Source organism: Coptis chinensis, chromosome 8 (assembly GCF_015680905.1).
Source record: "Coptis chinensis isolate HL-2020 chromosome 8, ASM1568090v1, whole genome shotgun sequence".
NCBI classification, from domain to species: domain Eukaryota; kingdom Viridiplantae; phylum Streptophyta; class Magnoliopsida; order Ranunculales; family Ranunculaceae; genus Coptis; species Coptis chinensis.
Genome location: NC_141463.1, coordinates 97,585,693 through 97,604,430, shown reverse-complemented (window position 1 = coordinate 97,604,430; position 18,738 = coordinate 97,585,693). Strand labels below are relative to the sequence as shown.

At 40.2% G+C, this 18,738-nt stretch overlaps 2 pseudogenes across 2 annotated transcripts in view; both read left to right on the top strand.

The window, feature by feature from the left end:
• Window positions 1-18,738, top strand: part of LOC147484881 (protochlorophyllide-dependent translocon component 52, chloroplastic-like) — a 55,430-nt pseudogene that overhangs the window by 5,927 nt on the left and 30,765 nt on the right. Inside the window, exons 3-4 of the transcript XR_015205565.1 lie at window positions 2,679-2,963; window positions 4,064-4,251. The product of XR_015205565.1 is annotated as a protochlorophyllide-dependent translocon component 52, chloroplastic-like (transcript). The remainder of the gene's footprint in view (window positions 1-2,678; window positions 2,964-4,063; window positions 4,252-18,738) is intronic.
• On the top strand, window positions 4,728-11,148 carry LOC147484882 (uncharacterized; annotated as a pseudogene). Its single transcript, XR_015205029.1, has 23 exons — window positions 4,728-4,766; window positions 4,846-4,987; window positions 5,141-5,235; window positions 5,358-5,436; window positions 5,527-5,578; window positions 5,674-5,754; window positions 6,065-6,160; window positions 6,258-6,361; window positions 6,939-7,401; window positions 7,623-7,651; window positions 7,745-7,949; window positions 8,040-8,173; window positions 8,269-8,449; window positions 8,546-8,778; window positions 8,903-8,998; window positions 9,163-9,256; window positions 9,346-9,369; window positions 9,462-9,596; window positions 9,901-9,961; window positions 10,055-10,110; window positions 10,209-10,265; window positions 10,468-10,588; window positions 10,711-11,148. The product of XR_015205029.1 is annotated as an uncharacterized LOC147484882 (transcript).

Sequence of the window (18,738 nt, the reverse complement as noted above, 5' to 3'; positions counted from 1 at the left end):
TGGAAACTCTTGTTGGAGCCCCCAGCGTTCTGTTTTGTTGCGCTAGCTCTCACCTCAGCCACTAAATCTTTGGCCATCAGATAGCTAGTGGGTTCGTTCGGTGGACGGTGATGGGGGTTCAGCGATCTTGCTTGCTGCGATGATCTGGTTACAATGATGGGCCTCGAGCTAGTTGCTTCGGAGCTCCATCATTCCTCTTGGACCAGGAAAACGGATCACTTGATGCAATGTAGATGGTACTGCCTGCATCTGGTGTATCCACCGTCGTCCTAGAATGGTGTTATAGGATGACTTGGTGTCTAGGACGCTGAACCGCGTGTTGAAGCTGACCTTGTCTTCCCGGGAACCCACTGAGACTGGGAGTATGATGTCGCCTATTGGATCGGCTCTGGAGCCGTTGAATCCGAAGAGGGGTGCGATGGGGTCTATGAAGACCGACTTTTGCAAAGTCATCATCTGGATCGCGGTGGTAGAACAAAATATCACAAGAGCTACCAGGATCGATCAAAACTCGCTTGACGGTCCAGTCACTGATTTTGACGTGGACCACGAGTGCGTCGTTATGCGGGAGGCAGACCTTGTTGAGGTCGGCCTCTGAGAAGGTGATGTCTCCTGTTCTACGCCTTGAGCTGCATGGCGCGGGTGCGGCTTGTGAAGAGAAGTTGTACACTTCATGGAGGGCACCGACGCGCCTTCTTTTTTCGCGCGAACTTGAGACGGAATCGTCCTGTAGTGTGATCATGTTGATGGTTCTGTCGTACTCGTGCCCTCTTGATGGTTGGCGGCGATCTTGACGGACGCGTTCTCTAGAACGTCCTCGGCTGTGAGGGCGGCTTTGAGGCCTCAGAACGCTCCTTCGGGGTGGGGACTCTCGCTGCGATTCGGGCGGGCCATCGGTTTTTGTGGCGCAGTCGCCGTCCGTATATTGGTGTAATCGCTTGATGTGCCCACCGACCGTGATCCCGCGAATAATGTTTGAGCCCCCAAAGATACGCCGGTCTCGCGGGCAATTGGCGCGGTGAAAAAGCGCAAGAGGGTCGGTCCGGGCGATTTGTTGGTCGCCTTTATCTCCTCGGTCGGTAGAATGCACCGCTTTGATCTTTTCTAGTATGTAACTAGGAGATCCGGTGAGCACGGCTAATTCCCGATCATTTCTTGGTTTGGGTCCGGAGGGTTGCCCTTGTTGTCGGGTCGTTTCCTAGAGGATGATGCTACCGTAAACCCTCCCTCTCTTTCTTTTTCTTCTTCGCATTTTCGCTTTAACAAAGCCTCTTGCGCCTTTGATGTATTTATCCACTCGAAGCGCATAACCTCGCCAACGCTTCGGGTTGGTCTTTTCAAGAGCGACTTGGTTAGGTCGGTGTGTTGCGCGCGCAGCGGCGGTTGGAAAGCCACCGCTGCAAATGATTCCTTGAGGTCGCTTTCCATGTCCAAGAGTTTCGTTTTGAACCGGCTTAAGGAGTCAGAGGTTTCCTCCTTGCCCGTGAGCGAAATGGAAGAGTGAATCGAGATCACCCCTTCTTGCGCCCGTTGTGGTAATGATCGCTCGCGAACAGTCGGTAAGTCGCTCAAAGCTTCTTATGGAGTCCGCTCGAGGGAGAAGAACCAATCGAGTGGGCCGCCTTTAAGCTTGCCGGAAAGAGCTCGCGATCGGAGATGGTCGAACTCGGGCGCTACCGTAGAGTGCAAGGCTTTGAGCATATCGTGCTATATGCCGGGCTTTGGGCATGTGCGACCGCCATACAAATGGGAACCGTGGTTGGACAAAGTCCGGAGGGGAGACCTTGTGGAAGTACTTCAAGCACAAATGGAGACGCTGCGATAGGTTTTCAAAGATTTTCTCGCACTATCCGGGTGGAATCTTTCTTGACCGCATTCTTGTCGAGCCTTTGGTTTAGCTCGGTGATCCGCTTGACCGACGTTGATGACGCCGTCTCTTCTCGGTGCCCGCCTAGTGGGGCTCGTGGTATCAACTTGTGCACGTAATGTGACGTTTTTTTGCCTGAGTTGGGCAATTTGTTCATTCATTGTTCCTAGCTGGCTTGCCAAAGTGTGGAATTGAGCCGAGGCTTACCATGCTTCGTGGGCTTGAGAATCTTTTGTTTTGATTTTTGGCTACTGATTGTAAAGTGGTTTGGTTTCTCAAGTAATCGAGACCACAGACGGCGCCAATGTAAAGGTGTGATGTGATATTCCCTTACAAACAGTCTCTGGGGGACTGATATGGATGGATGGGTGAGACCGAGTTCGGCTTTGAGAGCTTAATCGCCCACGATCTTACCGGGTTCTTGGGGTCGAGTAGAATCGTCCGCATAGTTCATAGGAGAGGTATTTATAGAGATCGAAGTGTATCCTAACCCTCCACGTAAAGGATGTCACCAACGTGGGGTGTGGATCATGGGAGCACGCGGAGAAATATCTACATAGGTCGGGCTTTGTGATGATGAGGAGTGGGCACCGGGCGAAAGTAGCTTGCGGCGCGGGACCGATGATCGGTCGGGATGAGTGCAATTACACCTTCACCATGATTGCTTATGGATAGGGGTCCGCGGTCACCGCCTCTGGCGAAGTTCGATGATGTTGACCGATCCCCGGCGGGCGCGATGTTGGCTCATGGATGCGACCTGAGACCATAGGTCGGTGTATTAGTTCCACCATGTTAAGCGCGTGCTGGATAGAGAATATCACTCCCCTACAATTGGTATCCAGTTATGCCACTTTGTGACTTGGACAAAAAAGTTCCACATGCTAAGAAAGTGCTGGGCATTGATATTGTAGTATGGTGGGATAGGAATGAAGAGAAATGGCAAGTTTTTGATGATAAGTGCCCGCATCGCTTGGCCCCGCTTTCCGAAGGAAGGATTGATCAGTGGGGACGTTTGCAATGTGTATATCATGGTTGGTGTTTTAATGGAAGTGGTGATTGTAAGTTCATTCCTCAAGCACCAACTGATGGTCCCGCGGTAAGAATTCTTCAACGAAAAATGCTTTAAAATCAGTTTTCGATAATGTTAATCCCTACTGATTGTCCATGCCTATTAGCATTTTCTAGGGAAGTATCCAAAATAATGCATTATCACTATCAAGTTTATATCGACTATGAAAGGCCATAAACGGACTAAAACAACAATCGCGCGCGCCATCAAAATTTGTGAACTATGCGGTCTTTAAAGAATTTAAGTTGGCTTTTATCACGCTAGTTGTCCGTTAATTGTCTATGCCTGATGAAAGTCTTATGAATATACCGAACTCTACTAAACTCCTATCATCACTTTGTATATACACGTGGCAGTCACTGCCAGACTGCCACGTGTGTGGTCAGTTTTTTTTTCTGGCAGCACAAAAATATAATTGTCGGTCAGTGGTAATCTCGTAGTTGTCTGTAATATTGAGGGCAAAACGCCAAATCAGGAGAGAGCTGCACGTGATTGTCATAAAGTATAGTGTAATTTTATAATTTTTTGCAAAACTGATGGCAGTGTGCTAAAATGAATGAGAGATGCGTCAGAATTTTACTGTATGAATTAACGGTTTTATTTCTCACTCAATTGTGATTGTAATAATTGAAATTGTATAGGGGTAAAATAGGAAAAATTTACTGTTCGCGATACAATTCTCTTTAAAATAGTTAAATTTGACAGTAAACTCGACTACATGGTAAAATGAGCGTTTCACTGTACTAAATGCATGTGGCGTTGGTACTCTACTCAATACTGGTGCCTACGTACTAACACAAGTCAAAGTGATCGCCTCTAAGCAAATATCTAGTAACAGACTCCATTTGGCAATTGGCATGCATCACTTCACTTACATTCTCGCCATGTGACTTCATTAATCCTGGTCAAAGTTATGCTTAAGCAGATTCTGACAGTGACTCTACTTACTTGCATCAACACCGCAGACTTCACTCCTGGGTACGTTAGTCACTAGGAGTGCTTTGCCTACAGCACTAATCTTGTTAATACCTCTGTGCACATAAATTTTAATGGACAGTTCAGGTTATAAGATTTCCAGGGATTACCTGATGCAACAGTTTGATTAACCTTAGCAGCAAAATATGCAGGTCAACACTTCCAAGAAGGCGTGTGCAGCTGTTTATCCAAGTCTTGTACAAAACAAGATTCTTTGGTTTTGGCCAAGCACTGACTCTCAGTACAAAGATGTTGCAACAAAAGAAAAACCACCTTACATCCCAGAATTAGATGATCCATCTTATGCATCTCCGATGGGAAATAGAGATATTCCATATGGGTATGTAATTCCTGATATCTAATTTGTTTTTTCTTTTACTTCCGGAGAAACTAGATCTTATAATTAGCTGAACACGTCTGCCAATAGCCCAATATACCACCACTTACGTTCTCTTCTTTATTTATGACCCTTTTAAACAATTAATAAAGTGGCTTACTTTCTTCTATTCATTCATCACTTATATAGAGTTGTTTACATCGTGTATGAGATCCTATAATTTAAGAAGCTCTGTACAAGATAACTACTGAGAATATATCTATGATATCCAAGATACTGCTGAGAATATATCCAAGATCTCTAGCTTATCCAGACATAGAAGGTTCGTCAATACTCCCCCGTAAACTTGGCAACATGTTGACGAGTTTGGAACGTAAAAAATCAAAGCGTTGTCTGGAAAGGCCTTTGGTTAAGATGTCTGCAACTCGATGGGTACCCTTTGCAACTCATTCTCTAACAAAATGATAGTCTAATTCAATATGTTTTGTGCGAGAATGAAAAACTGGGTTGGCAGCCATGTAAGTTGCACTAAGATTATCACAATAGATAACTGTTATCTTCGAGTAATAAATTATTCTTGTTTTTTTTTTCCAACAGAAAACAAACTGTGAGGAGTCTCTGGAACTCTTGAGAATGTCTCTGGACTCCTGCAAATCATGTCCCTTGCCCTTGATCATGTTTTATGATGAACTAATTGCATTATTGGAGGTAAAAGACTTCAACCAGCCATTATTGATTGGTCAGCTACGGTTTTTGTTTCTATATCGAACACACTTTGTTTTATGGTTTTCTTGTATGCACTCCTTCTGCAATGTGTTCGGCAGTTGTCATCTACTTTGTTTATAAAACGGTTTCCAAGAAATATGTTCACCTGCATATGTATTTTTTGTAGGATTGGCAGGCATGTAGGGGACTTTGAATCAATCTTTTTATCTGATCTTGAGGGAGGGAAGTTGGTTTCCAAGGAGTCATTTTGTGGTCTGGAAGGTAACTAAGGGAAGTGCGGTTCTACTTCTGTGTTTATCAGTAATGACATTCAGTTGGATTTGAAAGTTCCGAGCCTTTATTTGTTCACTAGCAAAGATCTTGAACCTTCTTATCATTTGCAGGAGAATCATGGATGAATTTGGATGGTGATCTTTCTCCAATTTGTTTGAATATTTTTCCACTAGTATCCTCTTCTTTGCAGTAATAATACTTCACACCCATCCTTGTGTTAAAGCATATAATTCTTCACCAAGAATGGCTTCTAAAAATTGCATTTTTTTTTGAGTGCAGCGATTCAACAACTTTACAAACCCTTCCTGCTTACATCCTCTTACTATCTGTTGTAAGTCTTTGAATGCCTCGATCATATGTGGAAATGTTCTCAACAGATATGAAAATATTTGTATTTTGGTATTGATAATTTCATATTATGGAAAGGTCGAGAGGTTGACAAATCAGGGATCTCTTGGAGGCATTGATGCACTACTTGGTTGCCCATTATGCCTTCCTTCCCCTAAGGTTAGTTATGGTACACATCTATTAAGCACTTTTTGAAAAACTTAATTTTTTTGACTCTCATGTGCTAACTCTATACAATTAGGCAAGTGAGTTGGTAACAATATATACTCCTTATAATCATGGAACAGAAGTATGGTTCACAAGATATAGTGTTAAACTGAAGATTGTGTATTGTATGTTATGTTGTGATAAAAAATTATAATCTGTTAAGAAAGAACTGGCAAGAGTAGTGTATTCATGTGGTGTGAAATATCTCAAGTCATTGGATATGTGATGTATTCTAAGAAGTTCTTGGTTTGTGCAAGGTCAGTATTTTGTTGGAACTGTTTGGTCGTCACTAAGTGGGAAGCAGAAACAGTCCAAGTGCCTATCTCTTTATTATTCATGTAACTGGATCAGAGAATTGGTTGGTTTTACAACTTAGAAAATTCTTTCATTAAAGAAGTTTGTTTGTTTTTGTTTTCTGTACTTCGCTTATGCATTACTTGCAATTATACCTGTAGCTGAATGCCTTCTGCACACAAGTTACTGGAAGAGTCGATTGCACAAGTCAGACAGCAAGAGATGAAATAATCACAAAGTTATTGAAGCGCTTGAGGAATTTGGTGTGAGTGTTCTAGTACTCAGTCCGTATGACAATAGTGCATTGTAGAATTATATTTTTGTTGTTTTTCCAAGTGAGATTAATATTGAACTAAACTGAAAGGTAGTGGGGAGTAAGAAACGACTCTGAACCTGGAAGACTTATCCATTGTTCAATGACTTGATTAGGTATTGAAAGGTGGTTAAAATTCCAAGAGGTGCCTCGTTCCTTAGCTTGTTATGAACTTCAGCTATTATTGATATCTGTTGGATGGGGTTTTGCAAACTAAGTCACAAGTTGAGTCAATCGATAAACTTAGAATACGTGGTATCATTCCAGTTGATCTAAAACTCCGTTCTTCGTTTTTCTTTTCTTTCTTTGTTTCATTCCCTACTTTACTTCTTTTTGTTATTTTTTGGCCAAAAGTTCGTGATTTCTCTGCATGTATTATCGAAGCCAAAGTGGTTGGTTTGAGTTGTAGCTGAGTTTACAATTTGGGAATGTCATCTAAAGCTCAATTAGCACACAGAAGTTTCAGATTTGCGATCTCTTTTTTTTTTTTTTTTCTCTATGTACTGAAGTGGGAACTTGTCTTATATAGATTTTTGGAGAGCTTACTAAACACCTACCTCAAGATGCATCCTTTATACCTTCCTGAGCTTCGCCTCTTTGTGGAGCAGTCTGAATCTTTTAACTTGAGCAAGCCAAATTTGTCGGGCACATTGAGAAGAAGAATGAGAAAAGCATTATATCACAAAGCACTTCATCAGACAAAAAGTTGAAACGTAAGAGTTCAAACACATCGGACGATGGGAACCTCAAGGAGCCTACAATATTGGAAGTTCTGAGAAGAGCTGGAGCTGTGAGCCAGGAAGTGCCAAATGAGGGATTTTCAGATCAGTCATGCAAGCGGACCGAATCTCAGCATTCAGATTGTCATGCTGATTCTAATGGTCCACCCTCTGTTGAAATCTCTGCAGTTACCAAGATTTTAGATGGGCAGAGATTCAAATTTAGAGAATTATCAGTTGACTGTTTGTCCATTCTAACCTTTTCAAGGGTATGTATATTTGCTCACAACAGTTTACTATTGAGAATAGTTAGTATATATTTGTATTTTGATTTTAAACCATGTTCTAAGTCTTCTCTTCTTAGTAAATGTTTTCCACCATGGTTGCCTAAATTTATTTTTTTAGATTTACAGAAACTTTTTGGAGTACTTTGAATGATTTGAGCCCACAATTACTGATGCGGTTGAATATATCCTTTTATATTGCAGCTCAAGATAACTGTTGTTCAGATCCTGCAGCCGAGGCAATCCTGTTAGCTTTAGGTGGATGTGGATTTTGTGTTTGCAAATATGTAGTAACCAAATTTCTTTGCCTTAACATCTAATTTCTGTACTAGTTACCCCTGCATCTTTACCTTTCATGTGAGCTTTGCCACAATCTGGACTGTTTGACCCGTCAGACCAAACAAAATTCAGTTGGATGCTTAAGGGTTCCATTCAGTAACAACAAAGTGATATCCGATGAATTCGTGAACAAAATCAGGAAGTTATTTCCAAGCTTGAAGAAACATTTTGACTGCGCAGTTTGTGTTCTCAGTGAAGGTAAGCTGCAACCAATATATATGCTAACAATTTGGGGAAAACCACAGATCAATGCTTTAATTCGCATTTCATAATTTTATGGTGTTGTAGGTGATGAAATTTGTCAAGAGCATTGGAAATTCCAATCTGCCTCTGCTGGAAACCCAGATATACCCGGCTTGGTGGTTTTTAAATCTTCAGTAGCTGGTTCAGTCTTTAAAGAAGTTCTTAGGTGCTTAAGCAAGGTGCAGTAGCTTCTAGATTTTGTGCTTCTTTCCCAAGGGAAATAGCCAAAAGATTCGATTTAGAAAATCACTGAGGAAATAAGTTCTGAATGCAGATGTTAAATCTTCCTGATATCAAGATGAATACTCCAGTACTATTAGATCTGCTTAACGCCTTCCAGCCCATCAGAATCCCCGATAGTCTTTTTTCTGGCATCCAACCAATCCCTTCGCCTGGAAACATAGATTACATGTATTGTGGCATTTTTTCATTTCTGGAAGGTGTCTTGGACTCAGGTTGTAAAGCTGTATCTGTTTCTTATGGTGTTTTGTGAAGTTAATGGATAGCGTCGGGACCTCTCTTTTGGTTTTGACTAAAACTGCTCTTTGCAGCCTGTTCGTATTCCGTTTTGCTGGCATCTGAGGTACTAGTTACTCTAGAGTCTATTGTAAGTTCTGCTCAATCGTTCCTTGACAAGTTGCTTGAAGGGAGTGGGAAAAGTACGCACCTAGGATTTGTCCAGAAAGTCATTCCTTTAATGCGAAAGAGACTTGGAACTTATGCGCACCAATTGTTAACACATAACTGGGACTCGGAAAATTTTGAGAATGGTTCGAAGAGTAAAGTGAGTGTTTATTCAGACCGTATTTTCTTTTCCTTATATTTTTAAAATGTGATTGTAATTAGATCTAGGAGCAGAATGTTGACACGCTTTTTTGACACCTTATTGTATTACACTTACTCTTCAGGGAGAGATCATACAGAGGATATTGCACATCTACTTTGAAAACAGTGAATCTACTGCTGATTTGCTTGAGGAATTTGCTTGTTCTATCTTGCCTCAGGTGACTTACTTTCAATAAGAACTTTTATAATAGTGTTTTTTCAAAAAACAATTTCCACTCCTCAAATCATTTACATCTTTCTGATGCAATAGTTATTCAGAAGCTTATTTAGCACATTCCAAAATCTCTACCTGATATGTTAAGAATTAATTTTCCTGTTTCAGGCTCCCTCATGCAATACTAGATCGTCAGAGGAAGCTCCTCATGGTTTCCCAACATTATGCTACAACACTTGTAATTTGGTATCGGTATCGGTAAGTGGTCCTGTCAATATTAAATTGTCATGTATACCTAATTTATATATCAGAAAGTGTTTACACATGGAGCTATCCTGTGCAGTACTTAAGAGAATCACAATTGTGAACAAGTTGGTAGGCACCTGAATCTTATTATACTTTTAGCACCAATTCTACAACCACACAGATTTTTGGAGGTTTTATTGTTTTTTCTGGCATCTGTGTAGGTTAAAGAAGTAACTTTGCTAGAAAAATCCAGGGCAAACATTCAAGTCGAATCTGTGAAAGGAGTACTAAGTAAACTACACCAGTCTGTGAGTGTGGTTGTATCTTTGGTTAATATGTGCAAGGTTCATGATAAGGTTGGTACTTTAGGAAAGAAATCAGAGATATCTATTTGTAAGGTCGGAATTTCAAATTTAAGAAGTAGGACAATTATCTTATCTTTGAGCATTGACCTCTTGATTGGATTTTGATAAGAGTTTCCACAAGAGTTTTGGGAGAGATTGATTGTTTATCTGTGATGGTGATACTCAAATCTGTTTGCATGAAACATTTTTACTTCATCGATTTGCGACTTCCAGTCTTCCACTGGACTCAATTCTTTTCCAGTGCGTGATAAACGTATTGAGAAAAACATATTGATTTATTTTAGCTTCTATACAGGTAGCTGTGCATGCATTGGCAGTGAAATATGGTGGGAAGTTTGTCGATTCTTTTCTGAAAGGTAGATACATTTATTATTATGTTAAATTGCTTTACACAATGCGCAACTACAAAAACTTTCATTTGCATGATGAAATTTCAACTGCTTTTTCAGTTTTTGACTTCCTACAAGCTCATTTCCAAGTGCACGGTGAAATAATTATACAACTGGTAAGACGTGAAGTACAATTTACCTAGGTGGAGGTACATTCTGTTCAAAATGTTGGTTCAAACTCCAAACCTTACATAAACTCTCTCATTTGACATAGCTCAAAGAGCTTCAGAAGGCGACAAGAACAATACAGACTCTCTGTTCTGAAGCCAAGGTTAAGTATTGCATACTCGAACCTGTTGTGATTTTTAAGTTCTGTACTTGGGGTTGATCCCATACCTTTTAATGGTTGACAAATTATTTTGCAACCATCAGTTATTTCGTACTAGTAAAATATATTTAATGGGGTAGAAAGAAGAAAGAACGGGATCTCCATTTGGACTAAAGTTCTACAGTACATTTTTTTGTTTTGGTAGGGCTCTAAACGAACAATGATAACTACTAAAATTCCTGCTGCAAAGCGGTCCATGGAGCGCTTCTTGTTCCGTGTCAAGGCTCTCCTCCATAATACGTCAAATGGATGCACATTTTGGATGGGTATACCTTTTCTTCAAGTGGTTTTCCCATTGGTTGTAGTATCTCACAAAGTCTACATAAATTGAATGAATTTACAATGTGGGATAGCTTGGATGGTAAGATAACAATTGATATTGATACAGGCAACTTGAAACACAAGGATTTGTTCGGTCAGGTGGTGAGCTCCCAGTTGTATGCCGATGAAAATAATGATATTGATGAAGATGCACATGTTGACATGGATCTGGATGTTACTGAACAACCCCTCAGCGACTGCAGTCTACATGATGGAGAAGATGGACCAGTTGATTAACTCCATTAGATATAAGTGATAGATAAAGCTTGTTTGCCTTACTAAAGCAGGAAATGAATTGGTTTTTACAGCACTTGTGATACAAATGATAAACGTGATATGTACATAATAGAGCAGTGGAGCACAATCACACGCTTAGAAGGCAGTTGTCAAAGCATATTCAACATAAATTAGCGAGATGTAAATTGATAGAAAGAGTTTATGACATTTAGTACCACGTGTTTTCATTTTTTTTTCTAAATAGTATCCATACTTTTTTTTTCTTGTCTATTAGTACCTCAGTCTCTTTTCCGTCTAAATTTGCTAACGCGAGCTCACGTGTTTCTCTAATTAGCTAACGGTGAGCTTGAGCTTTTCTCTATTAGTGAGGCTAAATAACCCATTTAGGTATGTGGACACATGGAAATGCAATGGACTCAATTAATTTGTGTCCACGTAACTAAGGTACTAAATAGTCGTAAACATTAAATTGTCTAAACTACAGTGGCTATATACGGTCGCTAATTGGCTATCCTGTATAGGTGGCTTGAAATGCCATAATCTACCAGTCTCAAGCCTTGAGAAATGCAGCAAAACATGAGAAATCCACGAGTAAAAAAAGAGAACCAGTGTAATTAATTGTAAGAAAATAAAACGGCCTGCCAGTTCTGATAGTTCATTTGCAGCCCACTCAACTCTCGTTTTTGTTGGTTAAAATCTCAAGTTCCTACATATTCATTTTCATGACGATTGGAAATCATCCTATTCTAGCAAACGTTGCTTTCCCTTAAACTAATTGTTGACCATCGTTGGTGAAAGTGAAAATTTTCTTTGAAGCCTCACGGCCACCATATTGTGAAAGAAAGCTGTGTATCTTCCTTTCCTTCGAAGTTTGAAGTGTGGATGCTACCATTAATCACGTTACAGATACTTAGAGCTTCAGAAGAACACCACATATGATCAAGTGTTGTGGTTCCTTCACACATTTCGAATCTATTACGAGCTGAATATTGAAATGCTGAAAGCATTTTGTGGATTGATTTATTTCAACATGAGTCCTTTCAACTTATCCATCGAATTTTTCAAACCAGTTTCTCACTCTCACCCTCACCAAGCCTGCATTTTGGTTCTCAATTGTCTCATCCATAAGTCAATAACAAAATTTGCGTTGTCACTCTCAGAATTCTCATTTGTTCCTTGGTTTTTCTCTGTGATCGAGACTAGCTATCGATCTTTACTAAATGCCTGAACAGTTTTTTGGATGTAGTTTTGCACAAATTTTGAAGTTTCCTAGCCGTCCTCTAGATCTCGATCCCTATGCACAACCTCTGATAACAACCATTTCTAAGATGTAGCCGACGTAGCGTCCGTAAAAACGCAAGTCTCGGAAACAAAACGCGGATAGTGTTTACCTATAAATATTGGGGACATCATCGGTACATGCAATACCAAAGTGTTGCATTATTGGCTTTCTTCTCTCTTGTTGTCAACTTAAATTTTGATAAGTTTCCTTACGAAGAAGCTACTTGAAAGTGATCATGGAAGAAGTACCACTTGAGTTACCACGTGGGTTTAGATTTGCACCAACAGATGAAGAGCTTATCACGTATTTTCTTGCCAAGATACTCGCCAGGGAACCTCTGCCGGAGTTGTATAATAACATCATTATGCCATGCGAGCTTTATGGAAGCGAAGCATTTGAACCGTGGCAACTTTTGAAGGGAAGGGAGGAGGAGAACGAAGTTTATGTGTTTACCTCGATTAAACAGAAGTACGATGGTGGCAAGAAGATCGGTAGAACGGTTGGAAGTGAAGGGTGGACATGGAGGATCTCAAACAGCTCCGACATCTTAGATCAAGAGGGAAATAAAATTGGATGCAAGAAGTTTATGAATTATTCGAAGAACAACGGGAAGGTTAAGAGTCCTTGGATGATGTATGAGTTTACGATGAAGGATCACGAAGAGTACAGTCTATGCAGAGTCTTTAGGAAGAACAAAAAAGACGCTAGTACCAGTGCATCTTCATCCAAGAGGCCAGAGGAGACTGATGATGATCTGTCATATGCGGCCAACAATAAACGTACCAAGACATCTAATTACACATCGACATCAACAGCACCAATGACAAGCCAACCAGTAGACGGTGGTCCTGCGGAAGAATGCCGATCAAGATTTGGATCATCATCACAACCCGATGCATTTGGCGTCAACTTCATATGGATGCAGGGAGAAACAAACGGATGTATATGGTAATGAAGTACTGTCATATGGGATGCAAACTGAAGGGTACTTCATTGCTGAATCTGATCAGTTACACCCTGATCAATATAGTGAAGCTTCGTGTTTTAGCAACTATGCATATCCAGACACACCGTTGCCTCCCATGCAAGGACCAGCAGATGACATACCACAGGAAAGCGGAACAGGATCAACATCATATGTGTTGTCATCGACTTCAACTGATGAGGTATGCAATTGGGAATCAACAAGTAATTTGGATGTGCCTCCTGAAGGGTCCTACTACGATTATCAGGCTGAAAACGAACCAACACTCCAACAGAACTAGTAGGCGGGGCTGTGTCAACACCCAGTTGGCTCATTACCTTACAATCAAATATGATATATTGTACTAGCTAGAGCTAATGTATTTAAATATGGTAATGCAATAGTGTAATTTCATGTTGCTCAATCAATGAAATATCCTTTTACATTCGTCAGTTAATTGTATTGTTCTTCATTCTTTTATTATTTTGTGGATTTGTACATACAGTCCGGATGCTTGGCTAGTGGTAAAAGAATGTGCAACATGTGTATATGTAACCAGTGGTGGAGCCAGAAATTTATTCCAGGGTGGGCAAAATACAAAACGAATTACATAAAACATTGTAAATTCCAAACACACTTTGAACATTAATTATTGATTCCAAAAACTTGAATTCACATAAGAGATTTACAAGTATATTTACACAACAAAGATCTATTTTTTCGAAGTGTTGCATACTTGCTGTTGGTGCAGCGGAAACTAATAACTCAAGCTACAAAGATAGAGATCAGAATGAAAGCATAAACCTTATTATTGTTGAGAAGTTCTCTTCTTTTTTATTCTTACTGAACTTAATACATAGACTACTATACACTCTTCTTCCTTATTTATAGGTGGTCATGTCACCAACCATCAACACATAACACGACACAATATTTTCAATTCTTACGGCTATCTACTACACTTTGCCTACCAAAATTACAGTAGTTATCACCAAACTTACTATTACATACACTTATTACTAGCTAAGACCAAAGACTTTCTAGATAATTTGAATTGCAACATCCAGCACACCTCTGCAAATCAAAACATCTTCATGCCGAGCATATCTCTTAGCCTTCGAAAGATTTCAACCGACAATGGCTTGGTGAAAATATCTGTGTTGCGTTTAACGCGGAATCAATTAACAACAACTACCAACAAAGTATTCAACAACTCTCCAAGCAATTTCTCAAGGTCACCACAATATCAACACAAGGCATATAAACTAAATAGATCGAGAAGATAAAAACATACTCACACAAGACCAAGTTTTACGTGGTTTGGTAATTTGCCTACGTCCACACAGCGGACCTTTGATAGATTAGATATACTAGATACAAGATTACAAAGAGGAGCACCCAACACTCACTTAGAATGTATCACTCACACTCACACTCACAAAGAATGTTCACTCTATTTTCTTCTTGGTTTAGTTCTCTCACAATCTCTCTCACTAAGAAAGGTTGAAGATTCATTCTTCTCACAAAAAAAAGGATGAAGATTAGATTAGGTCATGCTTGGGCCTTGGGGGGCGACTTGGGCCTTGGGCTTTTCAGACCCAAAACAACATTCTCCACCTCGGTAAGGTTTTAACGAACACATAAAACCGAGCTGAATACAAGATCCACCAAGAATCACAAGTCATCAAACCACATCACGAACTCGCCCTCAATTGTCCCGAAGGACCTTGCCTATAAAGAGCCATACCCACAAAGAGTCTTGCCCACGAAGAGCACATCATGCCCACAAAGAGCTATCTTCACAGAGAGTCATGCTCACAAAGAGCAATCACGCCCATGAAAGGCCATGCCTACGAAAGACATCAATCAACAATGCATGAGCCTCTACCATTTGTGGAGTACCTCCAATCAATGTTGGAACTCAACTCTATAGTGAACCTTCTACAACCCAAAGCCGTCTTACCCTTAGGCAATGAAACAAATTCCCAAGTACAAAACTTGTCACGATCCTCCACCATTTCATGCATATCCACCGACCAATCTTTGCAATGACCATCTCTAACAACTTCTTCGAAGTTGTTTGGTTCATCACCCTCGATATTCAGTGCGTAGGCAACCGAGTCCGGTCGACCATAATGCTTCACTGGCTTATCATGCCCATACTTCGTAACTTGTTTCACACTTCTCTTTGGCTTTAATTTGATCTAGCCAAAGCTTGCTGCTCAGGTTGTTGTAGTTCTACTTCTTGTTGAATAGTTCTTTCATTAAGAACCTCACTCTCTATAGCATCCTCTGACGCTTCCATCTCAATCACTTGAGATTCTATAGAATCACCACTATTTCCAGCATTCTCCGGCCTACTAAAATGTAGCACCGAAGTCTCATCAAAGGTAGCCTCACTGTTGACCAAGAACTTGTGGTTCTCAAGACACCACAATCCGTATCCCTTTCCTCCCTTTGCATAGCCCAAGAATATATCTTTCTTAGCTTTAGAATCAAGCTTACTATACTTCATATGGTAGTAAGCACTAGATCCAAACACGCACAAAGTATCATAATCAGCTAGTTTCCCTGTCCACACCTCATAAGGTGTCTTGCAGTCTATCGCCAAAACTGATGATCTATTATACAAGTAACACGCCATGACCACTACATCTGCCCAGAACTCTTTGCCAAGATTGGCATTGGCCAGAGAGCAAACATCTCGCTCTTTCAAGCAACGTTCTATTCATCCGCTCTGCCATCCCATTCTGCTGCGGCGTGTCCCTCACTTCCAGTGTCTAGCAATACCCTGTTGCTCACAGAACTCCTCAAAAGGACCCTAAGTATACTCAGTACCATTATCAGACCTCAAAGTCTTCACCTTTCGTTCTATGTGTTTCTCAACCATTGTTTTCCACCTTTTAAATGTCTCGAAAACTTCATCCTTGGACTTCAAAATATATACCCACACATAACGTGTATAATCATCGATGAAAGAGACATAATTCCGGTTACCTCCCTTAGAAGCCACTCTAGAGGGTCCCTACACATCCGAATGCACATAATCTAGGATGCCTCTTGTCTTGTGCTTGCTTGTACCGAACTTGACTCTGCACTGCTTGCCATAGACATAATGCTTACAGAATTCCATACTTGGTTTCTCCAAGTCTGTCAGTAGACCTCGCTTGCACATCCCCATCTCCAAGTCTGTCAGAATTCCATACTTGTGTAGACACTGAAAGACTTACATCATCCCCATCAAAGCCAGAAGCAAGACTTGCTTCACTAACATCCTCATTCTCAAACTTACCACTCATCTTGTTACTCTTTTTTGGGCTAGGGCAATCACATAGATAATGCCTATTTTCCTTACAATTGTAGCACCGTACATGTTTTAAAGGTTTCTTAGAATTACCTTTCCACTTGCTTGTGGAAATCATCTCATTCGATATCACCCTCACCGTCTTTTCTTGTGCTTCTTTATCAAACTTCTCTTCTTCAAACCTTGCATTTGACATCTTGGGAGTCATTTATACAAGTCACACAAAGTAACCCACAAGAAAACTCACTTGTGAATTTTATCAAACACCTTGTCTTCACAAACTTGAGCACTATAGTAGTTAACCCAAAACTCAAATTCCAAGGTTATAAACCAAGCTCCGATACCAATTATTGTGACTAACGCGGAAGCTATCACAACAACTACCAACAAAGTATTCAACATCTCTCCAAGAAATTTCTCAAGATCAACACAATATCAACACAAGGCATATAAACTAAATAGAGAAGATAAAAATATACTCACACAAGACCAAGTTTTACGTTGTCGGCAATTTGCCTACGTCCACACGGTAAGCCTTTGATAGATTAGATGTACTAGATACAAGATTACTAAGAGGAGCACTCAACACTTACTTAGAATGTATCACTAACACTCACAAAGAATGTTCACTCTCTTGTCTTCTTGGTTTAGTTCTCTCACAATCTCTCTCACTTAGAAAAAAATTTCTCTTACTAAGAAAGGTTGAAAATTCATTTTTCTCACAAAAAAAAAGGATGAAGATTAGGTTAGGTCATGTTTGGGCCTTGGGGGGCGACTTGGGCCTTGGGCTTTTGGGCTTTTCAGAAACAAAACAACAATCTGCTGCTTGCTCTAGAGTATGACAATATTCTAGTTCTATAGTTTTTTGTTTCACATGATCCCTGAGAAAATGGAACCTGGTATCAATGTGCTTGCTTCGACCATGTTGCACTAGATTATTTGTGAGCTTTATTGCTGATTTGTTGTCCACCAATATTGTTGTAGGATATTCAGGTGAATGATATAACTTCAAAAGATTATGAAGCCATATTGCTTCACAAACAGTGGATGCAGCTGCAACATACTCAACTTCGCATGACGTACGACAATGCTATAACATTTTATTTCTTGGATGACCAAGAAAATGCTGTTGACCCAAGATAAAAGACGTACCCAATGGTGCTTTTCCTTTCGTCTTGGTCACCTCCCCAATCATTGCCAGAGTAACCAACTAATTTTGCATCCTCACTATATGCAAAGAAGAGTCCAAATTTCAGCGTGCCTTTGATGTATCTTAGAATTCTTTTCGCCACTAACCAATGAGATTCCTTTGGTACCTCCATGTATTGACTTACAAGTCCAACTCCATAGACAATATCGGGTCTTGTGATTGTTAAGTACCTCAAGCTTCCAACCATACTCTTGTAGAGAGTTAGTTCAACGAGTTCTCTGTTCCCTTCCTTTGACAACTTTGTGCCTGTGGCTATGGGAGTGCTTACTTTGTTGCACCCTTCCATCTTGTATTTTGTTAACATTTCTAACATGTATTTCTTCTGAGAGATGAAAATTCCATCATATTGCTACGTTACTTCAATGCTAAGGAAGTAGGACATTAACCCGTTATCTGTCATCTCGAATTCCTTGAACATGGATTGCTTGAACTTTGTGAACATCTCATTGCTATTTCCTGTGTATAAAAGATTATCAACATAAATGCATATTATGAGAAATTCACCACACGGATTCCGCTTGATGTAGACAACATGTTCATATGGACATTTGCTAAAGCCATCTTGTTAAAGGTAGATATCAATGCATGTGTTCCAAGCTCGTGGTGCTTGCTTTAAACCGAACAATGCTTTCTTTAAACGATACACTTTGTCCACTTCTCTTTTCACCTTGAAACCTTCCGGTTGTTCCACGTATACCTCTTCCTCAAGAACTCCATTAAGGAAAGCTGACTTAACATTGAGTTGGTATATCTTCCATCTATGATGAGCAATAAGTGAGATTAGTAATCTCACAATATCAAGTTGAGCAACCGGCGCAAAGACTTCATCATAATTGACACCATATTTTTGTTTGTACCTTTAGCTACAAGCCTTGCTTTTATAATGATCAATTTCTCCATCCGCCATGCACTTGATCTTATATACCCATTTGACACCAATTGCCTTACGATTTTTTGGGAGAGCTGTCAACTCCCATGTGTCATTTTTCTGGATAGCAAGGATTTCTTCTTTCATTGCTGATCTCCACCATTCTTCTATCAAGGCCTCTTGAAAGCTGAGAGGCTCGTGGTCTACATATAGACAAAATAGATTAGTTT